This window comes from Hyperolius riggenbachi, chromosome 2 (assembly GCF_040937935.1).
Source record: "Hyperolius riggenbachi isolate aHypRig1 chromosome 2, aHypRig1.pri, whole genome shotgun sequence".
Lineage (NCBI taxonomy): Eukaryota > Metazoa > Chordata > Amphibia > Anura > Hyperoliidae > Hyperolius > Hyperolius riggenbachi.
In genome coordinates, this window is record NC_090647.1 from 405,366,494 (window position 1) to 405,390,244 (window position 23,751).

The following is a 23,751-nucleotide window of genomic DNA, read 5'->3' on the forward strand; positions in this document are numbered from 1 at the left end:
CAATCTTAGTATTTTTTTTTAACTTATAAAAACAGTTGGGCATTATTATTCTAAAAAAATATTGAAGGAGAGTCTACCCACGTGACCTAGGCTATTTCTTGACCTAAATGCCTGAGCAACTTCAATAAGTGATCTCTTCCACCTTCTGTACCATGATTAATGCGACATTAAGCTGGTGTGTTTGTCATCTCAGAAGCGAATCCAAAGCTTTCATTCTTGAAGTCCTATCAAACTCCAAAAAGAGGGAAGAAAAAAATGCATTGGTTCTTCTAATTGGTTGCCAAAGTTCAGAGACTTCCTCCTACAGCTGTTCCATCTAGTCAACCTCTCCTTAAAATGTTCTTCTCCTGTGTTGTCTCACTGCCAATGCTTTCAGCTAGATCAGTCGATTAATCCAGCATCCTCAACCTATGTAGCATTTAACTTCTCCAGTGAAATCTGTAAGGTACCTTCCTACTTTCTACGATTCACATCATAAGTAGTATTCTTCTTCCAAGCTCTATTGAGGCCAAAAAGCTTAAATTCTTCCAGGGTTTATAATAATGCAAAAAAAAAAAAATCGCACAATACCCAGATTTCAAACTGCAAGGGCATACAATCAAAATATTGATATTAGACTGCCTCCTGCAGCTGTTCGATCCAGTCAACTTCTCTTAAAATGTTCCTCTACTTTGTTGTCTCACTGCTAATGCTTTCAGCTAGATTAGTCTAATAATCCAGCGTCCTCAAGCTATGTAGCATTTAACTTTTCCAGTGAAATAAATCTGTCAGGTACCTTCCTCCTTTTTTTGTGATTTACATCATAAGTGGTATTCTTCTTCCACGCTCCATTTAGGCCAAAAAGCTTGAATTCTTCCAGGGTTTATAATAGCGCAAAAAAAATCGTATGATACTCAGATTTCAAACTGCAAGGGCATACAATCAAAATATTGATATTAGACTGCCTCCTGCAGCTGTTTGATCCAGTCAACTTCTCTTAAAATGTTCCTCTTCTGTGTTGTCTCACTGCTAATGCTTTCAGCTAGATTAGTCTAATAATCCAGCGTCCTCAAGCTATGTAGCATTCAATTTCTTTGGTAAAATACATTGGTCAAGTACCTTCCTTATTTTTAGGAAATGCTGCATAAGTGCTCTTTTTCTTCCACGCTTCATCAAGGCCAAAAAGCTGACATTCTTCAAGGTTGGATTTTACAGCAAAAAAATCGCACGGTACTCGGATTTCAAATTGCAAGGGCATACAATCAACATATTGACATTAATTAAAAGTGAAAAAGTAAGTTTACATGATAAATAGCTAAAACAGTGTCACCACTGCTGTAAAAAAGAATTGTAGCACAATCAAATTCTAAACCAGGTGTAAACTTACTCTTTCACTCTGTATGGCCTCCTCCTCCCCAATGCCATACCAGTCCTCTCCAGATAAGTAGTAATTTTTGGCACATTCATTATTCCACTTGGAATGGATGACCAAAAATTTTACCACATTTATTAACATTTTAACAAAAACATCAATCTTAGTTGTTTTTTTTTAACCGATAAAAACAGTTGGGAATTATAATTCTAAAAAAAATATTAAAGGAGAGTCTACTCACATGACCTAAGCTATTTCTTCACCTAAATGTCTGAGCAACTTCAATAACTGATCTCTTCCACCTTCTGTACCATGATTCATGTGACATAAAGCTGGTGTGTTTGTCATCTCAGAAGCGAATCCAAAGCTTTCATCCTTGGAGTCCCATCAAACTCAAAAAAAGGGAAGAAAAATAATACAATACAATACAATAACATTTGTAAAGCACTTTTCTCCCATATGACTCAAAGCACAAAAATATGCATCCGTTCTTCTAATTGGTTGCCAAAGTTCAGAGATTTCCTCCTGCAGCTGTTCCATCTAGCCAACTTCTCCTTAAAATGTTTTTCTCCTGTGTTGTCTCACTACCAATGCTTTTAGCTAGATCAGTCTAATAATCCAGCGTCCTCAAGCTATGTGGCATTTAACTTCTCCAGTGAAATAAATATGTTAGGTACCTTCTTTCTTTTTATGATTCATATCAGAAGTGGTATTCTTCTTCCATGCTCCATTGAGGCCAAAAAGCTGAAATTCATCCAGGGTTTATAATGACGCCAAACATCGCACGATACTTAGATTTTAAACTGCGAGGGCATACAATCAAAATATTGATATTAGACTACCTCCTGCAGCTGTTCAATCCAGTCAATGTCTCTTAAAATGCTCCTCTTCTGTGTAGTGTCATTGCTAATCCATGTAACTAGATCAGTCAATTAATCAAGCATCCTCAAGCTATGTAGCATTTAACTTTTCCAGTGAAATAAATATGTCAGGTACCTTCCTTCTTTTTATGATTTAAATCATAAGTGGTATTCTTCTTCCATGCTCCATTGAAGCCAAATAGCTTGAATTATTTAAGGGTTTATAATAGCGTAAAAATTAGTATGATACTCAGATCTCAAACTGCAAGGGCATACAATCAAAATATTGATATTAGACTGCCTCCTGCAGCTGTTCGATCCAGTCAATTTCTCTTAAAATTTTCCTCTTCTGTGTTGTCTCACTGCTAATGCTTTCAGCTAGATCATTTGATTAATCCAGCATCCTCAAGCTATGTAGCATTTAACTTCTCCAGTGAAATAGATCTGTCAGGTACCTTCCTCCTTTCTATGATTTACACATCATAAGTGGTATTCTTCTTCCACGCTATAGTTAGGCCAAAATGCTGAAATTCTTCCAGGGTTTATAATAGCGCAAAAAATTGCATGATACTCAGATTTCAAACTGCAAGGGCATACAATCAAAATATTGATATTAGACTGCCTCCTGCAGCTGTTCGGTCCAGTCAACTTCTGTTAAAATGTTCCTCTTCTGTGTTGTCTCACTCCTAATGCTTTTAGCTAGATTAGTCTAATAATCCAGCGTCCTCAAGCTATGTAGCATCCAATTTCTCCGGTAAAATACATCGGTCAAGCACCTTCCTTATTTTTAGGAAATGCTGCATAAGTGCTCTTTTTCTTACACGCTTCATCAAGGCCAAAAAGCTGAAATTATTCAAGGTTGGATTTTACCACAAAAATAAAATAAAAATCGCACGATACTCGGATTTTAAATTGCAAGGGCATACAATCAAATTATTGACATTGATTAAAAGTGAAAAAGTAAGTTTACACGATAAATAGCAAAAACAGTGTCACCACTGCTGTAAAAAACAATAGTAGCACATTCAAATTGTAAACCAGATGTAAACTTACTCTTTCACTTTGTATGGCCTCCTCCCCTCCAATTCCATACCAGTCCCCTCCAGATAAGTAGTAATTTTTGGCACATTTATTATTCCACTTGGAATGGATGACCAAAAATGTTACCACATTTATTAACATTTTAACAAAAACCTCAATCTTAGTATTTTTTTTAAACCGATAAAAACAGTTGGGCATTATGATTCTAAAAAAAATATTGAAGGAGAGTCTACTCACATGACCTAGGCTATTTCTTGACCTAAATGTCTGAGCAACTTCAATAACTGACCTCTTCCACCTTCTGTACCATGATTAATGCGACATAAAGCTGGTGTGTTTGTCATCTCAGAAACAAATCCAAAGCTTTCATTCTTGGAGTCCCATCAAACGCCAAAATATCACTTTAACCACTCTGCGACCGCCTAACGCAGGATTGCAGGTGGCAGAGTGGCTTCCTCATTCCTTGCTCATGCCAGGTGGCATGATCTTGCCAGAATTGAGATTTGCAGGGAATGAGCGCTCGCTCGAGCACGCGTTCCCTGCTGTAAACAAAGCGGAGCTTCTTCATCAGCCTGTCAGTCACAATCGGAGCTGGTAAGCTGATTTAAAGACATAAACAGCTAATAAATATGTGTACAGTGCTGCAATCTAGTGCATCACTGTACAGAGGACAGCCCTGTCACTTAACTGCCCCCCCTAATGGCTGTAAAGATCGCAACAGCAATCAGAGACCACCCAAAGAAAGCTCTATTAGTGGGTAGAAAAGGAGGTAAAATTAATTTGGGTGCTAAGTTGTATGACTGAGCAATAAACCGTTAAAGTTGTAAAGTGTGGAAATGTAAACAATGGCCTGGTCACTGGGGGGGTATAAACATGTGTTCCTCAGGTGCTTAAAGGACCACTATCGTGAACATTGTAAAATTTAAAATACGTGTAAACACATACAGATAGGAAGTACATTTCTTCCAGAGTAAAATGAGCCCTTAATTACATTTCTCCTATATTGCTGTCACTTACAGTGGGTAGGAGAAATCTGGCAGAACCGACAGGTTTTGGACTAGCCCATCTCCTAGTGGTGGGTTGTTAAAAGCACTCAGGGAATGGCAGTTGCTCCGTCTAACTGCTTAAAAAGTGTGCAGCGAGCAGGGAGGCCAGAATCTTTATATAAATTATTTTTAAGGAGTGTTTTTAAAAGTTATAAAGGCCATGCTGAGAATCCCCCATGAAGAGATGGACTAGACCAAAACCTTTTGGTTCCGTCAAATTGTTACTACCTACTGTAAGTGACAGCAAGATGGGAGAAAAGTAATTTAGGGCTCATTTTCATCGGGGTAAAACGCACTTCTTATTTGTAAGTGTTTACATGTATTTTACATTTTTAAATTCTCTGCGATAGTGGTCCTTTAAGAACCACAAAGAAATCATTTTTAAAATCCTTAAGTTAAAGTAAAACCTGCTTCCTGGAGGTCTTCTTTAGTTTTGTGGCCTGAGTGATGTACCTCGGGACAGGAAGAAAAAAAAACACACTAAAATTGATGACTTGGGCCACAGAACTGATCACGCATTTTTTTTTTTAAGTAAGAGTCTTTTGGTTAATCCAGTTGGCAAAAATTAAACATTTTGCCAACAGGATTGTAAGCCCGCCCACCAGCGACAAGGTAGACTCTCTTCGGGCGGGGCCTACACTACACTATGCTGGCCTACTCTTATTGGTGCTAGTCACCCTGAAAGCTAAATTGATGACTTGGGCCACAGAACTGATCACGCATTTTTTTTTAAGTAAGAGTCTTTTGGTTAGGGTTAAATAGCTAAACACGATAAATAGCTAAAACAGTGTCACCACTGCTGTAAAAAAAATTGAAGCACATTCAAATTCTAAACCAGGTGTACACTTACTCTTTCACTTTGTATGGCCTCCTCCTCCCCAATGCCATACCAGTCCTATCCAGATAAGTAGTAATTTTTGGCACATTCATTATTCCACTTGGAATGGATGACCAAAAATGTTACCAGATTTATTAACATTTTAATGAAAACCTCAATCTTAGTATTTTTTTTAAACTTATAAAAACAGTTGGGCATTATAATTAAAAAAAAAATATTGAAGGCGAGTCTACTCACGTGACCTAGGCTATTTCTTGACCTAAATGCCTGAGCAACTTCAATAAGTGATCTCTTCCACCTTCTGTACCATGATTAATGCGACATTAAGCTGGTGTGTTTGTCATCTCAGAAGCGAATCCAAAGCTTTCATTCTTGAAGTCCCATCAAACTCCAAAAAGAGGGAAGAAAAAAATGCATTGGTTCTTCTAATTGGTTGCCAAAGTTCAGAGACTTCCTCCTACAGCTGTTCCATCTAGTCAACCTCTCCTTAAAATGTTCTTCTCCTGTGTTGTCTCACTGCCAATGCTTTCAGCTAGATCAGTCGATTAATCCAGCATCCTCAACCTATGTAGCATTTAACTTCTCCAGTGAAATCTGTAAGGTACCTTCCTACTTTCTACGATTCACATCATAAGTAGTATTCTTCTTCCAAGCTCTATTGAGGCCAAAAAGCTTAAATTCTTCCAGGGTTTATAATAATGCAAAAAAAATAAAAAATCGCACAATACCCAGATTTCAAACTGCAAGGGCATACAATCAAAATATTGATATTAGACTGCCTCCTGCAGCTGTTCGATCCAGTCAACTTCTCTTAAAATGTTCCTCTACTTTGTTGTCTCACTGCTAATGCTTTCAGCTAGATTAGTCTAATAATCCAGCGTCCTCAAGCTATGTAGCATTTAACTTTTCCAGTGAAATAAATCTGTCAGGTACCTTCCTCCTTTTTTTGTGATTTACATCATAAGTGGTATTCTTCTTCCACGCTCCATTTAGGCCAAAAAGCTTGAATTCTTCCAGGGTTTATAATAGCGCAAAAAAAATCGTATGATACTCAGATTTCAAACTGCAAGGGCATACAATCAAAATATTGATATTAGACTGCCTCCTGCAGCTGTTTGATCCAGTCAACTTCTCTTAAAATGTTCCTCTTCTGTGTTGTCTCACTGCTAATGCTTTCAGCTAGATTAGTCTAATAATCCAGCGTCCTCAAGCTATGTAGCATTCAATTTCTTTGGTAAAATACATTGGTCAAGTACCTTCCTTATTTTTAGGAAATGCTGCATAAGTGCTCTTTTTCTTCCACGCTTCATCAAGGCCAAAAAGCTGACATTCTTCAAGGTTGGATTTTACAGCAAAAAAATCGCACGGTACTCGGATTTCAAATTGCAAGGGCATACAATCAACATATTGACATTAATTAAAAGTGAAAAAGTAAGTTTACATGATAAATAGCTAAAACAGTGTCACCACTGCTGTAAAAAAGAATTGTAGCACAATCAAATTCTAAACCAGGTGTAAACTTACTCTTTCACTCTGTATGGCCTCCTCCTCCCCAATGCCATACCAGTCCTCTCCAGATAAGTAGTAATTTTTGGCACATTCATTATTCCACTTGGAATGGATGACCAAAAATTTTACCACATTTATTAACATTTTAACAAAAACATCAATCTTAGTTGTTTTTTTTTAACCGATAAAAACAGTTGGGAATTATAATTCTAAAAAAAATATTAAAGGAGAGTCTACTCACATGACCTAAGCTATTTCTTCACCTAAATGTCTGAGCAACTTCAATAACTGATCTCTTCCACCTTCTGTACCATGATTCATGTGACATAAAGCTGGTGTGTTTGTCATCTCAGAAGCGAATCCAAAGCTTTCATCCTTGGAGTCCCATCAAACTCAAAAAAAGGGAAGAAAAATAATACAATACAATACAATAACATTTGTAAAGCACTTTTCTCCCATATGACTCAAAGCACAAAAATATGCATCCGTTCTTCTAATTGGTTGCCAAAGTTCAGAGATTTCCTCCTGCAGCTGTTCCATCTAGCCAACTTCTCCTTAAAATGTTTTTCTCCTGTGTTGTCTCACTAGCAATGCTTTTAGCTAGATCAGTCTAATAATCCAGCGTCCTCAAGCTATGTGGCATTTAACTTCTCCAGTGAAATAAATCTGTTAGGTACCTTCTTTCTTTTTATGATTCATATCAGAAGTGGTATTCTTCTTCCATGCTCCATTGAGGCCAAAAAGCTGAAATTCATCCAGGGTTTATAATGACGCCAAACATCGCACGATACTTAGATTTTAAACTGCGAGGGCATACAATCAAAATATTGATATTAGACTACCTCCTGCAGCTGTTCAATCCAGTCAATGTCTCTTAAAATGCTCCTCTTCTGTGTAGTGTCATTGCTAATCCATGTAACTAGATCAGTCAATTAATCAAGCATCCTCAAGCTATGTAGCATTTAACTTTTCCAGTGAAATAAATATGTCAGGTACCTTCCTTCTTTTTATGATTTAAATCATAAGTGGTATTCTTCTTCCATGCTCCATTGAAGCCAAATAGCTTGAATTATTTAAGGGTTTATAATAGCGTAAAAATTAGTATGATACTCAGATCTCAAACTGCAAGGGCATACAATCAAAATATTGATATTAGACTGCCTCCTGCAGCTGTTTGATCCAGTGAACTTCTCTTAAAATGTTCCTCTTCTGTGTTGTCTAACTGCTAATGCTTTCAGCTAGATCAGTCGATTAATTCAGCGTCCTCTAGCTATGTAGCATTTAACTTTTCCAGTGAAATAAATCTGTCACCTTCCTCCTTTTTGTGTTTTACGTCATAAGTGGTATTCTTCTTCCACGCTCCATTCAGGCCAAAAACTTGAATTCTTCCAGGGTATATAATAGCGCAAAAAAATCGTATGATACTCAGATTTCAAACTGCAAGGGCATACAATCAAAATATTGATATTAGACTGCCTCCTGCAGCTGTTTGATCCAGTCAACTTCTCTTAAAATGTTCCTCTTCTGTGTTGTCTCACTGCTAATGCTTTCAGCTAGATTAGTCTAATAATCCAGCGTCCTCAAGCTATGTAGCATTCAATTTCGTTGGTAAAATACATTGGTCAAGTACCTTCCTTATTTTTAGGAAATGCTGCATAAGTGCTCTTTTTCTTCCACGCTTCATCAAGGCCAAAAAGCTGACATTCTTCAAGGTTGGATTTTACAGCAAAAAAATTGCACGGTACTCGGATTTCAAATTGCAAGGGCATACAATCAACATATTGACATTAATTAAAAGTGAAAAAGTAAGTTTAAATGATAAATAGCTAAAACAGTGTCACCACTGCTGTAAAAAAGAATTGTAGCACAATCAAATTCTAAACCAGGTGTAAACTTACTCTTTCACTCTGTATGGCCTCCTCCTCCCCAATGCCATACCAGTCCTCTCCAGATAAGTAGTAATTTTTGGCACATTCATTATTCCACTTGGAATGGATGACCAAAAATTTTACCACATTTATTAACATTTTAACAAAAACATCAATCTTAGTTGTTTTTTTTTTAACCGATAAAAACAGTTGGGAATTATAATTCTAAAAAAATATTAAAGGAGAGTCTACTCACATGACCTAGGCTATTTCTTCACCTAAATGTCTGAGCAACTTCAATAACTGATCTCTTCCACCTTCTGTACCATGATTCATGTGACATAAAGCTGGTGTGTTTGTCATCTCAGAAGCGAATCCAAAGCTTTCATCCTTGGAGTCCCATCAAACTCAAAAAAAAGGGAAGAAAAATAATACAATACAATACAATAACATTTGTAAAGCGCTTTTCTCCCATAGGACTCAAAGCACAAAAATATGCATCCGTTCTTCTAATTGGTTGCCAAAGTTCAGAGATTTCCTTCTGCAGCTGTTCCATCTAGCAAACTTCTCCTTAAAAATGTTTTCTCCTGTGTTGTCTCACTAGCAATGCTTTTAGCTAGATCAGTCTAATAATCCAGCGTCCTCAAGCTATGTGGCATTTAACTTCTCCAGTGAAATAAATCTGTTAGGTACCTTCTTTCTTTTTATGATTCATATCAGAAGTGGTATTCTTCTTCCATGCTCCATTGAGGCCAAAAAGCTGAAATTCATCCAGGGTTTATAATAACGCCAAACATCGCACGATACTTAGATTTTAAACTGCGAGGGCATACAATCAAAATATTGATATTAGACTACCTCCTGCAGCTGTTCAATCCAGTCAATGTCTCTTAAAATGCTCCTCTTCTGTGTAGTGTCATTGCTAATCCATGTAACTAGATCAGTCAATTAATCACGCATCCTCAAGCTATGTAGCATTTAACGTTTCCAGTGAAATAAATATGTCAGGTACCTTCCTCCTTTTTATGATTTAAATCATAAGTGGTATTTTTCTTCCATGCTCCATTTAAGCCAAATAGCTTGAATTATTTAAGGGTTTATAATAGCGTAAAAATTAGTATGATACTCAGATCTCAAACTGCAAGGGCATACAATCAAAATATTGATATTAGACCGCCTCCTGCAGCTGTTCGATCCAGTCAATTTCTCTTAAAATGTTCCTCTTCTGTGTTGTCTCACTGCTAATGCTTTCAGCTAGATCATTTGATTAATCCAGCATCCTCAAGCTATGTAGCATTTAACTTCTCCAGTGAAATAGATCTGTCAGGTACCTTCCTCCTTTTTATGATTTACATCATAAGTGGTATTCTTCTTCCACGCTATAGTTAGGCCAAAATGCTGAAATTCTTCCAGGGTTTATAATAGCGCAAAAAATTGCATGATACTCAGATTTCAAACTGCAAGGGCATACAATCAAAATATTGATATTAGACTGCCTCCTGCAGCTGTTCGGTCCAGTCAACTTCTGTTAAAATGTTCCTCCTTTGTGTTGTCTCACTCCTAATGCTTTTTGCTAGATTAGTCTAATAGTCCAGCGTCCTCAAGCTATGTAGCATTCATTTTCTCCGGTAAAATACATCGGTCAAGCACCTTCCTTATTTTTAGGAAATGCTGCATAAGTGCTCTTTTTCTTCCACGCTTTATCAAGGCCAAAAAGCTGAAATTCTTCAAGGTTGGATTTTACCGCAAAAATAAAATAAAAATCGCACGATACTCGGATTTTAAATTGCAAGGGCATACAATCAACATATTGACATTAATTAAAAGTGAAAAAGTAAGTTTACAAGATAAATAGCAAAAACAGTGTCACCACTGCTGTAAAAACAATAGTAGCACATTCAAATTGTAAACCACATGTAAACTTACTCTTTCACTTTGTATGGCCTCCTCCCCTCCAATTCCATACCAGTCCCCTCCAGATAAGTAGTAATTTTTGGCACATTTATTATTCCACTTGGAATGAATGACCAAAAATGTTACCACATTTATTAACATTTTAACAAAAACCTCAATCTTAGTATTTTTTTTAAACCGATAAAAACAGTTGGGCATTATGATTCTAAAAAAAATATTGAAGGAGAGTCTACTCATATGACCTAGGCTATTTCTTGACCTAAATGTCTGAGCAACTTCAATAACTGACCTCTTCCACCTTCTGTACCATGATTAATGCGACATAAAGCTGGTGTGTTTGTCATCTCAGAAACAAATCCAAAGCTTTCATTCTTGGAGTCCCATCAAACGCCAAAATATCACTTTAACCACTCTGCGACCGCCTAACGCAGGATTGCAGGTGGCAGAGTGGCTTCCTCATTCCTTGCTCATGCCAGGTGGCATGATCTTGCCAGAATTGAGATTTGCAGGGAATGAGCGCTCGCTCGAGCACGCTTTCCCTGCTGTAAACAAAGCGGAGCTTCTTCATCAGCCTGTCAGTCACAATCGGAGCTGGTAAGCTGATTTAAAGACATAAACAGCTAATAAATATGTGTACAGTGCTGCAATCTAGTGCATCACTGTACAGAGGACAGCCCTGTCACTTAACTGCCCCCCCCTAATGGCTGTAAAGTTCGCAACAGCAATCAGAGACCACCCAAAGAAAGCTCTATTAGTGGGTAGAAAAGGAGGTAAAATTAATTTGAGTGCTAAGTTGTATGACTGAGCAATAAACCGTTAAAGTTGTAAAGTGTGGAAATGTAAACAATGGCCTGGTCACTGGGGGGGGTATAAACATGTGTTCCTCAGGTGCTTAAAGGACCACTATCGTGAACATTGTAAAATTTAAAATACGTGTAAACACATACAGATAGGAAGTACATTTCTTCCAGAGTAAAATGAGCCCTTAATTACATTTCTCCTATATTGCTGTCACTTACAGTGGGTAGGAGAAATCTGGCAGAACCGACAGGTTTTGGACTAGCCCATCTCCTAGTGGTGGGTTGTTAAAAGCACTCAGGGAATGGCAGTTGCTCCGTCTAACTGCTTAAAAAGTGTGCAGCGAGCAGGGAGGCCAGAATCTTTATATAAATTATTTTTAAGGAGTGTTTTTAAAAGTTATAAAGGCCATGCTGAGAATCCCCCATGAAGAGATGGATTAGACCAAAACCTTTTGGTTCCGTCAAATTGTTACTACCTACTGTAAGTGACAGCAAGATGGGAGAAAAGTAATTTAGGGCTCATTTTCATCGGGGTAAAACGCACTTCTTATTTGTAAGTGTTTACATGTATTTTACATTTTTAAATTCTCTGCGATAGTGGTCCTTTAAGAACCACAAAGAAATCATTTTTAAAATCCTTAAGTTAAAGTAAAACCTGCTTCCTGGAGGTCTTCTTTAGTTTTGTGGCCTGAGTGATGTACCTCGGGACAGGAAGAAAAAAAAAACACACTACAATTGATGACTTGGGCCACAGAACTGATCACGCATTTTTTTTTTTTAAGTAAGAGTCTTTTGGTTAATCCAGTTGGCAAAAATTAAACATTTTGCAACAGGATTGTAAGCCCGCCCACCAGCGACAAGGTAGACTCTCTTCGGGCGGGGCCTACACTACACTATGCTGGCCTACTCTTATTGGTGCTAGTCACCCTGAAAGCTAAATTGATGACTTGGGCCACAGAACTGATCACGCATTTTTTTTTTAAGTAAGAGTCTTTTGGTTAGGGTTAAATAGCTAAACACGATAAATAGCTAAAACAGTGTCACCACTGCTGTAAAAAAAATTGTAGCACATTCAAATTCTAAACCAGGTGTACACTTACTCTTTCACTTTGTATGGCCTCCTCCTCCCCAATGCCATACCAGTCCTCTCCAGATAAGTAGTAATTTTTGGCACATTCGTTATTCCACTTGGAATGGATGACCAAAAATGTTACCAGATTTATTAACATTTTAACGAAAACCTCAATCTTAGTATTTTTTTTAAACTTATAAAAACAGTTGGGCATTATAATTCTAAAAAAAATATTGAAGGAGAGTCTACCCACGTGACCTAGGCTATTTCTTGACCTAAATGCCTGAGCAACTTCAATAAGTGATCTCTTCCACCTTCTGTACCATGATTAATGCGACATTAAGCTGGTGTGTTTGTCATCTCAGAAGCGAATCCAAAGCTTTCATTCTTGAAGTCCCATCAAACTCCAAAAAGAGGGAAGAAAAAAATGCATTGGTTCTTCTAATTGGTTGCCAAAGTTCAGAGACTTCCTCCTACAGCTGTTCCATCTAGTCAACCTCTCCTTAAAATGTTCTTCTCCTGTGTTGTCTCACTGCCAATGCTTTCAGCTAGATCAGTCGATTAATCCAGCATCCTCAACCTATGTAGCATTTAACTTCTCCAGTGAAATCTGTAAGGTACCTTCCTACTTTCTACGATTCACATCATAAGTAGTATTCTTCTTCCAAGCTCTATTGAGGCCAAAAAGCTTAAATTCTTCCAGGGTTTATAATAATGCAAAAAAAAATAAAAAATCGCACAATACCCAGATTTCAAACTGCAAGGGCATACAATCAAAATATTGATATTAGACTGCCTCCTGCAGCTGTTCGATCCAGTCAACTTCTCTTAAAATGTTCCTCTACTTTGTTGTCTCACTGCTAATGCTTTCAGCTAGATTAGTCTAATAATCCAGCGTCCTCAAGCTATGTAGCATTTAACTTTTCCAGTGAAATAAATCTGTCAGGTACCTTCCTCCTTTTTTTTGATTTACATCATAAGTGGTATTCTTCTTCCACGCTCCATTTAGGCCAAAAAGCTTGAATTCTTCCAGGGTTTATAATAGCGCAAAAAAAATCGTATGATACTCAGATTTCAAACTGCAAGGGCATACAATCAAAATATTGATATTAGACTGCCTCCTGCAGCTGTTTGATCCAGTCAACTTCTCGTGTTGTCTCACTGCTAATGCTTTTAGCTAGATTACTCTAATAATCCAGCATCCTCAAGCTATGTAGCATTCAATTTCTTCGGTAAAATACATTGGTCAAGTACCTTCCTTATTTTTAGGAAATGCTGCATAAGTTATTATTATTATTAATATTATTTAGTATTTATATAGCGCCGACATATTACGCAGCGCTGTACAGTGTCTATATATATCTTGTCACTAACTGTCCCTCAATGGAGCTCACAATCTAATCAGTACCATTCCCATATGTCTATATTATGTAGTGTAAGTACTGTAGTCTAGGGCCAATTTTTTTAGGGGGAGCCAATTAACTTATCCGTATGTTTTTGGAATGTGGGAGGAAACCGGGGTGCCCGGAGGAAACCCACGCAGACACGGAGAGAACATACAAACTCTTTGCAGATAGTGCCCTGGCTGGGATTCGAACCTGGGGACCCAGCGCTGCAAGGCGAGAGCGCTAACCACTACGCCACCGTGCTCTTTTTCTTCCACGCTTCATCAAGGCCAAAAAGCTGAAATTCTTCAAGGTTGGATTTTACAGCAAAAAAATCGCACGGTACTCGGATTTCAAATTGCAAGGGCATACAATCAACATATTGACATTAATTAAAAGTGAAAAAGTAAGTTTACATGATAAATAGCTAAAACAGTGTCACCACTGCTGTAAAAAAGAATTGTAGCACAATCAAATTCTAAACCAGGTGTAAACTTACTCTTTCACTCTGTATGGCCTCCTCCTCCCCAATGCCATACCAGTCCTCTCCAGATAAGTAGTAATTTTTGGCACATTCATTATTCCACTTGGAATGGATGACCAAAAATGTTACCACATTTATTAACATTTTAACAAAAACATCAATCTTAGTTGTTGTTTTTTTAACCGATAAAAACAGTTGGGAATTATAATTCTAAAAAAATATTAAAGGAGAGTCTACTCACATGACCTAGGCTATTTCTTCACCTAAATGTCTGAGCAACTTCAATAACTGATCTCTTCCACCTTCTGTACCATGATTCATGTGACATAAAGCTGGTGTGTTTGTCATCTCAGAAGCGAATCCAAAGCTTTCATCCTTGGAGTCCCATCAAACTCAAAAAAAGGGAAGAAAAATAATACAATACAATACAATAACATTTGTAAAGCGCTTTTCTCCCATAGGACTCAAAGCACAAAAATATGCATCCGTTCTTCTAATTGGTTGCCAAAGTTCAGAGATTTCCTCCTGCAGCTGTTCCATCTAGCCAACTTCTCCTTAAAATGTTTTTCTCCTGTGTTGTCTCACTACCAATGCTTTTAGCTAGATCAGTCTAATAATCCAGCGTCCTCAAGCTATGTGGCATTTAACTTCTCCAGTGAAATAAATATGTTAGGTACCTTCTTTCTTTTTATGATTCATATCAGAAGTGGTATTCTTCTTCCATGCTCCATTGAGGCCAAAAAGCTGAAATTCATCCAGGGTTTATAATAACGCCAAACATCGCACGATACTTAGATTTTAAACTGCGAGGGCATACAATCAAAATATTGATATTAGACTACCTCCTGCAGCTGTTCAATCCAGTCAATGTCTCTTAAAATGCTCCTCTTCTGTGTAGTGTCATTGCTAATCCATGTAACTAGATCAGTCAATTAATCAAGCATCCTCAAGCTATGTAGCATTTAACTTTTCCAGTGAAATAAATATGTCAGGTACCTTCCTCCTTTTTATGATTTAAATCATAAGTGGTATTTTTCTTCCATGCTCCATTTAAGCCAAATAGCTTGAATTATTTAAGGGTTTATAATAGCGTAAAAATTAGTATGATACTCCGATCTCAAACTGCAAGGGCATACAATCAAAATATTGATATTAGACTGCCTCCTGCAGCTGTTCGATCCAGTCAATTTCTCTTAAAATTTTCCTCTTCTGTGTTGTCTCACTGCTAATGCTTTCAGCTAGATCATTTGATTAATCCAGCATCCTCAAGCTATGTAGCATTTAACTTCTCCAGTGAAATAGATCTGTCAGGTACCTTCCTCCTTTTTATGATTTACATCATAAGTGGTATTCTTCTTCCACGCTATAGTTAGGCCAAAATGCTGAAATTCTTCCAGGGTTTATAATAGCGCAAAAAATTGCATGATAATCAGATTTCAAACTGCAAGGGCATACAATCAAAATATTGATATTAGACTGCCTCCTGCAGCTGTTCGGTCCAGTCAACTTCTGTTAAAATGTTCCTCCTTTGTGTTGTCTCACTCCTAATGCTTTAAGCTAGATTAGTCTAATAGTCCAGCGTCCTCAAGCTATGTAGCATTCAATTTCTCCGGTAAAATAGATCGGTCAAGCACCTTCCTTATTTTTAGGAAATGCTGCATAGGTGCTCTTTTTCTTCCACGCTTTATCAAGGCCAAAAAGCTGAAATTCTTCAAGGTTGGATTTTACCGCAAAAATAAAATAAAAATCGCACGATACTCGGATTTTAAATTGCAAGGGCATACAATCAACATATTGACATTAATTAAAAGTGAAAAAGTAAGTTTACAAGATAAATAGCAAAAACAGTGTCACCACTGCTGTAAAAACAATAGTAGCACATTCAAATTGTAAACCACATGTAAACTTACTCTTTCACTTTGTATGGCCTCCTCCCCTCCAATTCCATACCAGTCCCCTCCAGATAAGTAGTAATTTTTGGCACATTTATTATTCCACTTGGAATGAATGACCAAAAATGTTACCACATTTATTAACATTTTAACAAAAACCTCAATCTTAGTATTTTTTTTAAACCGATAAAAACAGTTGGGCATTATGATTCTAAAAAAAATATTGAAGGAGAGTCTACTCACATGACCTAGGCTATTTCTTGACCTAAATGTCTGAGCAACTTCAATAACTGACCTCTTCCACCTTCTGTACCATGATTAATGCGACATAAAGCTGGTGTGTTTGTCATCTCAGAAACAAATCCAAAGCTTTCATTCTTGGAGTCCCATCAAACGCCAAAATATCACTTTAACCACTCTGCGACCGCCTAACGCAGGATTGCAGGTGGCAGAGTGGCTTCCTCATTCCTTGCTCACGCCAGGTGGCATGATCTTGCCAGAATTGAGATTTGCAGGGAATGAGCGCTCGCTCGAGCACGCGTTCCCTGCTGTAAACAAAGCGGAGCTTCTTCATCAGCCTGTCAGTCACAATTGGAGCTGGTAAGCTGATTTAAAGACATAAACAGCTAATAAATATGTGTACAGTGCTGCAATCTAGTGCATCACTGTACAGAGGACAGCCCTGTCACTTAACTGCCCCCCCTAATGGCTGTAAAGATCGCAACAGCAATCAGAGACCACCCAAAGAAAGCTCTATTAGTGGGTAGAAAAGGAGGTAAAATTAATTTGGGTGCTAAGTTGTATGACTGAGCAATAAACCGTTAAAGTTGTAAAGTGTGGAAATGTAAACAATGGCCTGGTCACTGGGGGGGTATAAACATGTGTTCCTCAGGTTCTTAAAGGACCACTATCGTGAACATTGTAAAATTTAAAATACGTGTAAACACATACAGATAGGAAGTACATTTCTTCCAGAGTAAAATGAGCCCTTAATTACATTTCTCCTATATTGCTGTCACTTACAGTGGGTAGGAGAAATCTGGCAGAACCGACAGGTTTTGGACTAGCCCATCTCCTAGTGGTGGGTTGTTAAAAGCACTCAGGGAATGGCAGTTGCTCCGTCTAACTGCTTAAAAAGTGTGCAGCGAGCAGGGAGGCCAGAATCTTTATATAAATTATTTTTAAGGAGTGTTTTTAAAAGTTATAAAGGCCATGCTGAGAATCCCCCATGAAGAGATGGACTAGACCAAAACCTTTTGGTTCCGTCAAATTGTTACTACCTACTGTAAGTGACAGCAAGATGGGAGAAAAGTAATTTAGGGCTCATTTTCATAGGGGTAAAACGCACTTCTTATTTGTAAGTGTTTACATGTATTTTACATTTTTAAATTCTCTGCGATAGTGGTCCTTTAAGAACCACAAATAAATCATTTTTAAAATCCTTCAGTTAAAGTAAAACCTGCTTCCTGGAGGTCTTCTTTAGTTTTGTGGCCTGAGTGATGTACCTCGGGACAGGAAGAAAGAAAAACACACTACAATTGATGACTTGGGCCACAGAACTGATCACGCATTTATTTTTTTTTTAAGTAAGAGTCTTTTGGTTAATCCAGTTGGCAAAAATTAAACATTTTGCCAACAGGATTGTAAGCCCGCCCACCAGCGACAAGGTAGACTCTCTTCGGGCGGGGCCTACACTACACTATGCTGGCCTACTCTTATTGGTGCTAGTCACCCTGAAAGCTAAATTGATGACTTGGGCCACAGAACTGATCACGCATTTTTTTTTTAAGTAAGAGTCTTTTGGTTAGGGTTAAATAGCTAAACACGATAAATAGCTAAAACAGTGTCACCACTGCTGTAAAAAAAAATTGAAGAACATTCAAATTCTAAACCAGGTGTACACTTACTCTTTCACTTTGTATGGCCTCCTCCTCCCCAATGCCATACCAGTCCTCTCCAGATAAGTAGTAATTTTTGGCACATTCATTATTCCACTTGGAATGGATGACCAAAAATGTTACCAGATTTATTAACATTTTAACGAAAACCTCAATCTTAGTATTTTTTTTTAACTTATAAAAACAGTTGGGCATTATTATTCTAAAAAAATATTGAAGGAGAGTCTACCCACGTGACCTAGGCTATTTCTTGACCTAAATGCCTGAGCAACTTCAATAAGTGATCTCTTCCACCTTCTGTACCATGATTAATGCGACATTAAGCTGGTGTGTTTGTCATCTCAGAAGCGAATCCAAAGCTTTCATTCTTGAAGTCCTATCAAACTCCAAAAAGAGGGAAGAAAAAAATGCATTGGTTCTTCTAATTGGTTGCCAAAGTTCAGAGACTTCCTCCTACAGCTGTTCCATCTAGTCAACCTTTCCTTAAAATGTTCTTCTCCTGTGTTGTCTCACTGCCAATGCTTTCAGCTAGATCAGTCGATTAATCCAGCATCCTCAACCTATGTAGCATTTAACTTCTCCAGTGAAATCTGTAAGGTACCTTCCTACTTTCTACGATTCACATCATAAGTAGTATTCTTCTTCCAAGCTCTATTGAGGCCAAAAAGCTTAAATTCTTCCAGGGTTTATAATAATGCAAAAAAAATAAAAAATCACACAATACCCAGATTTCAAACTGCAAGGGCATACAATCAAAATATTGATATTAGACTGCCTCCTGCAGCTGTTCGATCCAGTCAACTTCTCTTAAAATGTTCCTCTACTTTGTTGTCTCACTGCTAATGCTTTCAGCTAGATTAGTCTAATAATCCAGCGTCCTCAAGCTATGTAGCATTTAACTTTTCCAGTGAAATAAATCTGTCAGGTACCTTCCTCCTTTTTTTGTGATTTACATCATAAGTGGTATTCTTCTTCCACGCTCCATTTAGGCCAAAAAGCTTGAATTCTTCCAGGGTTTATAATAGCGCAAAAAAAATCGTATGATACTCAGATTTCAAACTGCAAGGGCATACAATCAAAATATTGATATTAGACTGCCTCCTGCAGCTGTTTGATCCAGTCAACTTCTCTTAAAATGTTCCTCTTCTGTGTTGTCTCACTGCTAATGCTTTCAGCTAGATTAGTCTAATAATCCAGCGTCCTCAAGCTATGTAGCATTCAATTTCTTTGGTAAAATACATTGGTCAAGTACCTTCCTTATTTTTAGGAAATGCTGCATAAGTGCTCTTTTTCTTCCACGCTTCATCAAGGCCAAAAAGCTGACATTCTTCAAGGTTGGATTTTACAGCAAAAAAATCGCACGGTACTCGGATTTCAAATTGCAAGGGCATACAATCAACATATTGACATTAATTAAAAGTGAAAAAGTAAGTTTACATGATAAATAGCTAAAACAGTGTCACCACTGCTGTAAAAAAGAATTGTAGCACAATCAAATTCTAAACCAGGTGTAAACTTACTCTTTCACTCTGTATGGCCTCCTCCTCCCCAATGCCATACCAGTCCTCTCCAGATAAGTAGTAATTTTTGGCACATTCATTATTCCACTTGGAATGGATGACCAAAAATTTTACCACATTTATTAACATTTTAACAAAAACATCAATCTTAGTTGTTTTTTTTTAACCGATAAAAACAGTTGGGAATTATAATTCTAAAAAAAATATTAAAGGAGAGTCTACTCACATGACCTAAGCTATTTCTTCACCTAAATGTCTGAGCAACTTCAATAACTGATCTCTTCCACCTTCTGTACCATGATTCATGTGACATAAAGCTGGTGTGTTTGTCATCTCAGAAGCGAATCCAAAGCTTTCATCCTTGGAGTCCCATCAAACTCAAAAAAAGGGAAGAAAAATAATACAATACAATACAATAACATTTGTAAAGCACTTTTCTCCCATATGACTCAAAGCACAAAAATATGCATCCGTTCTTCTAATTGGTTGCCAAAGTTCAGAGATTTCCTCCTGCAGCTGTTCCATCTAGCCAACTTCTCCTTAAAATGTTTTTCTCCTGTGTTGTCTCACTACCAATGCTTTTAGCTAGATCAGTCTAATAATCCAGCGTCCTCAAGCTATGTGGCATTTAACTTCTCCAGTGAAATAAATCTGTTAGGTACCTTCTTTCTTTTTATGATTCATATCAGAAGTGGTATTCTTCTTCCATGCTCCATTGAGGCCAAAAAGCTGAAATTCATCCAGGGTTTATAATGACGCCAAACATCGCACGATACTTAGATTTTAAACTGCGAGGGCATACAATCAAAATATTGATATTAGACTACCTCCTGCAGCTGTTCAATCCAGTCAATGTCTCTTAAAATGCTCCTCTTCTGTGTAGTGTCATTGCTAATCCATGTAACTAGATCAGTCAATTAATCAAGCATCCTCAAGCTATGTAGCATTTAACTTTTCCAGTGAAATAAATATGTCAGGTACCTTCCTTCTTTTTATGATTTAAATCATAAGTGGTATTCTTCTTCCATGCTCCATTGAAGCCAAATAGCTTGAATTATTTAAGGGTTTATAATAGCGTAAAAATTAGTATGATACTCAGATCTCAAACTGCAAGGGCATACAATCAAAATATTGATATTAGACTGCCTCCTGCAGCTGTTCGATCCAGTCAATTTCTCTTAAAATTTTCCTCTTCTGTGTTGTCTCACTGCTAATGCTTTCAGCTAGATCATTTGATTAATCCAGCATCCTCAAGCTATGTAGCATTTAACTTCTCCAGTGAAATAGATCTGTCAGGTACCTTCCTCCTTTCTATGATTTACACATCATAAGTGGTATTCTTCTTCCACGCTATAGTTAGGCCAAAATGCTGAAATTCTTCCAGGGTTTATAATAGCGCAAAAAATTGCATGATACTCAGATTTCAAACTGCAAGGGCATACAATCAAAATATTGATATTAGACTGCCTCCTGCAGCTGTTCGGTCCAGTCAACTTCTGTTAAAATGTTCCTCTTCTGTGTTGTCTCACTCCTAATGCTTTTAGCTAGATTAGTCTAATAATCCAGCGTCCTCAAGCTATGTAGCATCCAATTTCTCCGGTAAAATACATCGGTCAAGCACCTTCCTTATTTTTAGGAAATGCTGCATAAGTGCTCTTTTTCTTACACGCTTCATCAAGGCCAAAAAGCTGAAATTATTCAAGGTTGGATTTTACCACAAAAATAAAATAAAAATCGCACGATACTCGGATTTTAAATTGCAAGGGCATACAATCAAATTATTGACATTGATTAAAAGTGAAAAAGTAAGTTTACACGATAAATAGCAAAAAGAGTGTCACCACTGCTTTAAAAAACAATAGTAGCACATTCAAATTGTAAACCAGATGTAAACTTACTCTTTCACTTTGTATGGCCTCCTCCCCTCCAATTCCATACCAGTCCCCTCCAGATAAGTAGTAATTTTTGGCACATTTATTATTCCACTTGGAATGGATGACCAAAAATGTTACCACATTTATTAACATTTTAACAAAAACCTCAATCTTAGTATTTTTTTTAAACCGATAAAAACAGTTGGGCATTATGATTCTAAAAAAAATATTGAAGGAGAGTCTACTCACATGACCTAGGCTATTTCTTGACCTAAATGTCTGAGCAACTTCAATAACTGACCTCTTCCACCTTCTGTACCATGATTAATGCGACATAAAGCTGGTGTGTTTGTCATCTCAGAAACAAATCCAAAGCTTTCATTCTTGGAGTCCCATCAAACACCAAAATATCACTTTAACCACTCTGCGACCGCCTAACGCAGGATTGCAGGTGGCAGAGTGGCTTCCTCATTCCTTGCTCATGCCAGGTGGCATGATCTTGCCAGAATTGAGATTTGCAGGGAATGAGCGCTCGCTCGAGCACGCGTTCCCTGCTGTAAACAAAGCGGAGCTTCTTCATCAGCCTGTCAGTCACAATCGGAGCTGGTAAGCTGATTTAAAGACATAAACAGCTAATAAATATGTGTAAAGTGCTGCAATCTAGTGCATCACTGTACAGAGGACAGCCCTGTCACTTAACTGCCCCCCCTAATGGCTGTAAAGATCGCAACAGCAATCAGAGACCACCCAAAGAAAGCTCTATTAGTGGGTAGAAAAGGAGGTAAAATTAATTTGGGTGCTAAGTTGTATGACTGAGCAATAAACCGTTAAAGTTGTAAAGTGTGGAAATGTAAACAATGGCCTGGTCACTGGGGGGGTATAAACATGTGTTCCTCAGGTGCTTAAAGGACCACTATCGTGAACATTGTAAAATTTAAAATACGTGTAAACACATACAGATAGGAAGTACATTTCTTCCAGAGTAAAATGAGCCCTTAATTACATTTCTCCTATATTGCTGTCACTTACAGTGGGTAGGAGAAATCTGGCAGAACCGACAGGTTTTGGACTAGCCCATCTCCTAGTGGTGGGTTGTTAAAAGCACTCAGGGAATGGCAGTTGCTCCGTCTAACTGCTTAAAAAGTGTGCAGCGAGCAGGGAGGCCAGAATCTTTATATAAATTATTTTTAAGGAGTGTTTTTAAAAGTTATAAAGGCCATGCTGAGAATCCCCCATGAAGAGATGGACTAGACCAAAACCTTTTGGTTCCGTCAAATTGTTACTACCTACTGTAAGTGACAGCAAGATGGGAGAAAAGTAATTTAGGGCTCATTTTCATCGGGGTAAAACGCACTTCTTATTTGTAAGTGTTTACATGTATTTTACATTTTTAAATTCTCTGCGATAGTGGTCCTTTAAGAACCACAAAGAAATCATTTTTAAAATCCTTAAGTTAAAGTAAAACCTGCTTCCTGGAGGTCTTCTTTAGTTTTGTGGCCTGAGTGATGTACCTCGGGACAGGAAGAAAAAAAAACACACTAAAATTGATGACTTGGGCCACAGAACTGATCACGCATTTTTTTTTTTTAAGTAAGAGTCTTTTGGTTAATCCAGTTGGCAAAAATTAAACATTTTGCCAACAGGATTGTAAGCCCGCCCACCAGCGACAAGGTAGACTCTCTTCGGGCGGGGCCTACACTACACTATGCTGGCCTACTCTTATTGGTGCTAGTCACCCTGAAAGCTAAATTGATGACTTGGGCCACAGAACTGATCACGCATTTTTTTTTAAGTAAGAGTCTTTTGGTTAGGGTTAAATAGCTAAACACGATAAATAGCTAAAACAGTGTCACCACTGCTGTAAAAAAAATTGAAGCACATTCAAATTCTAAACCAGGTGTACACTTACTCTTTCACTTTGTATGGCCTCCTCCTCCCCAATGCCATACCAGTCCTATCCAGATAAGTAGTAATTTTTGGCACATTCATTATTCCACTTGGAATGGATGACCAAAAATGTTACCAGATTTATTAACATTTTAATGAAAACCTCAATCTTAGTATTTTTTTTAAACTTATAAAAACAGTTGGGCATTATAATTCAAAAAAAAATATTGAAGGCGAGTCTACTCACGTGACCTAGGCTATTTCTTGACCTAAATGCCTGAGCAACTTCAATAAGTGATCTCTTCCACCTTCTGTACCATGATTAATGCGACATTAAGCTGGTGTGTTTGTCATCTCAGAAGCGAATCCAAAGCTTTCATTCTTGAAGTCCCATCAAACTCCAAAAAGAGGGAAGAAAAAAATGCATTGGTTCTTCTAATTGGTTGCCAAAGTTCAGAGACTTCCTCCTACAGCTGTTCCATCTAGTCAACCTCTCCTTAAAATGTTCTTCT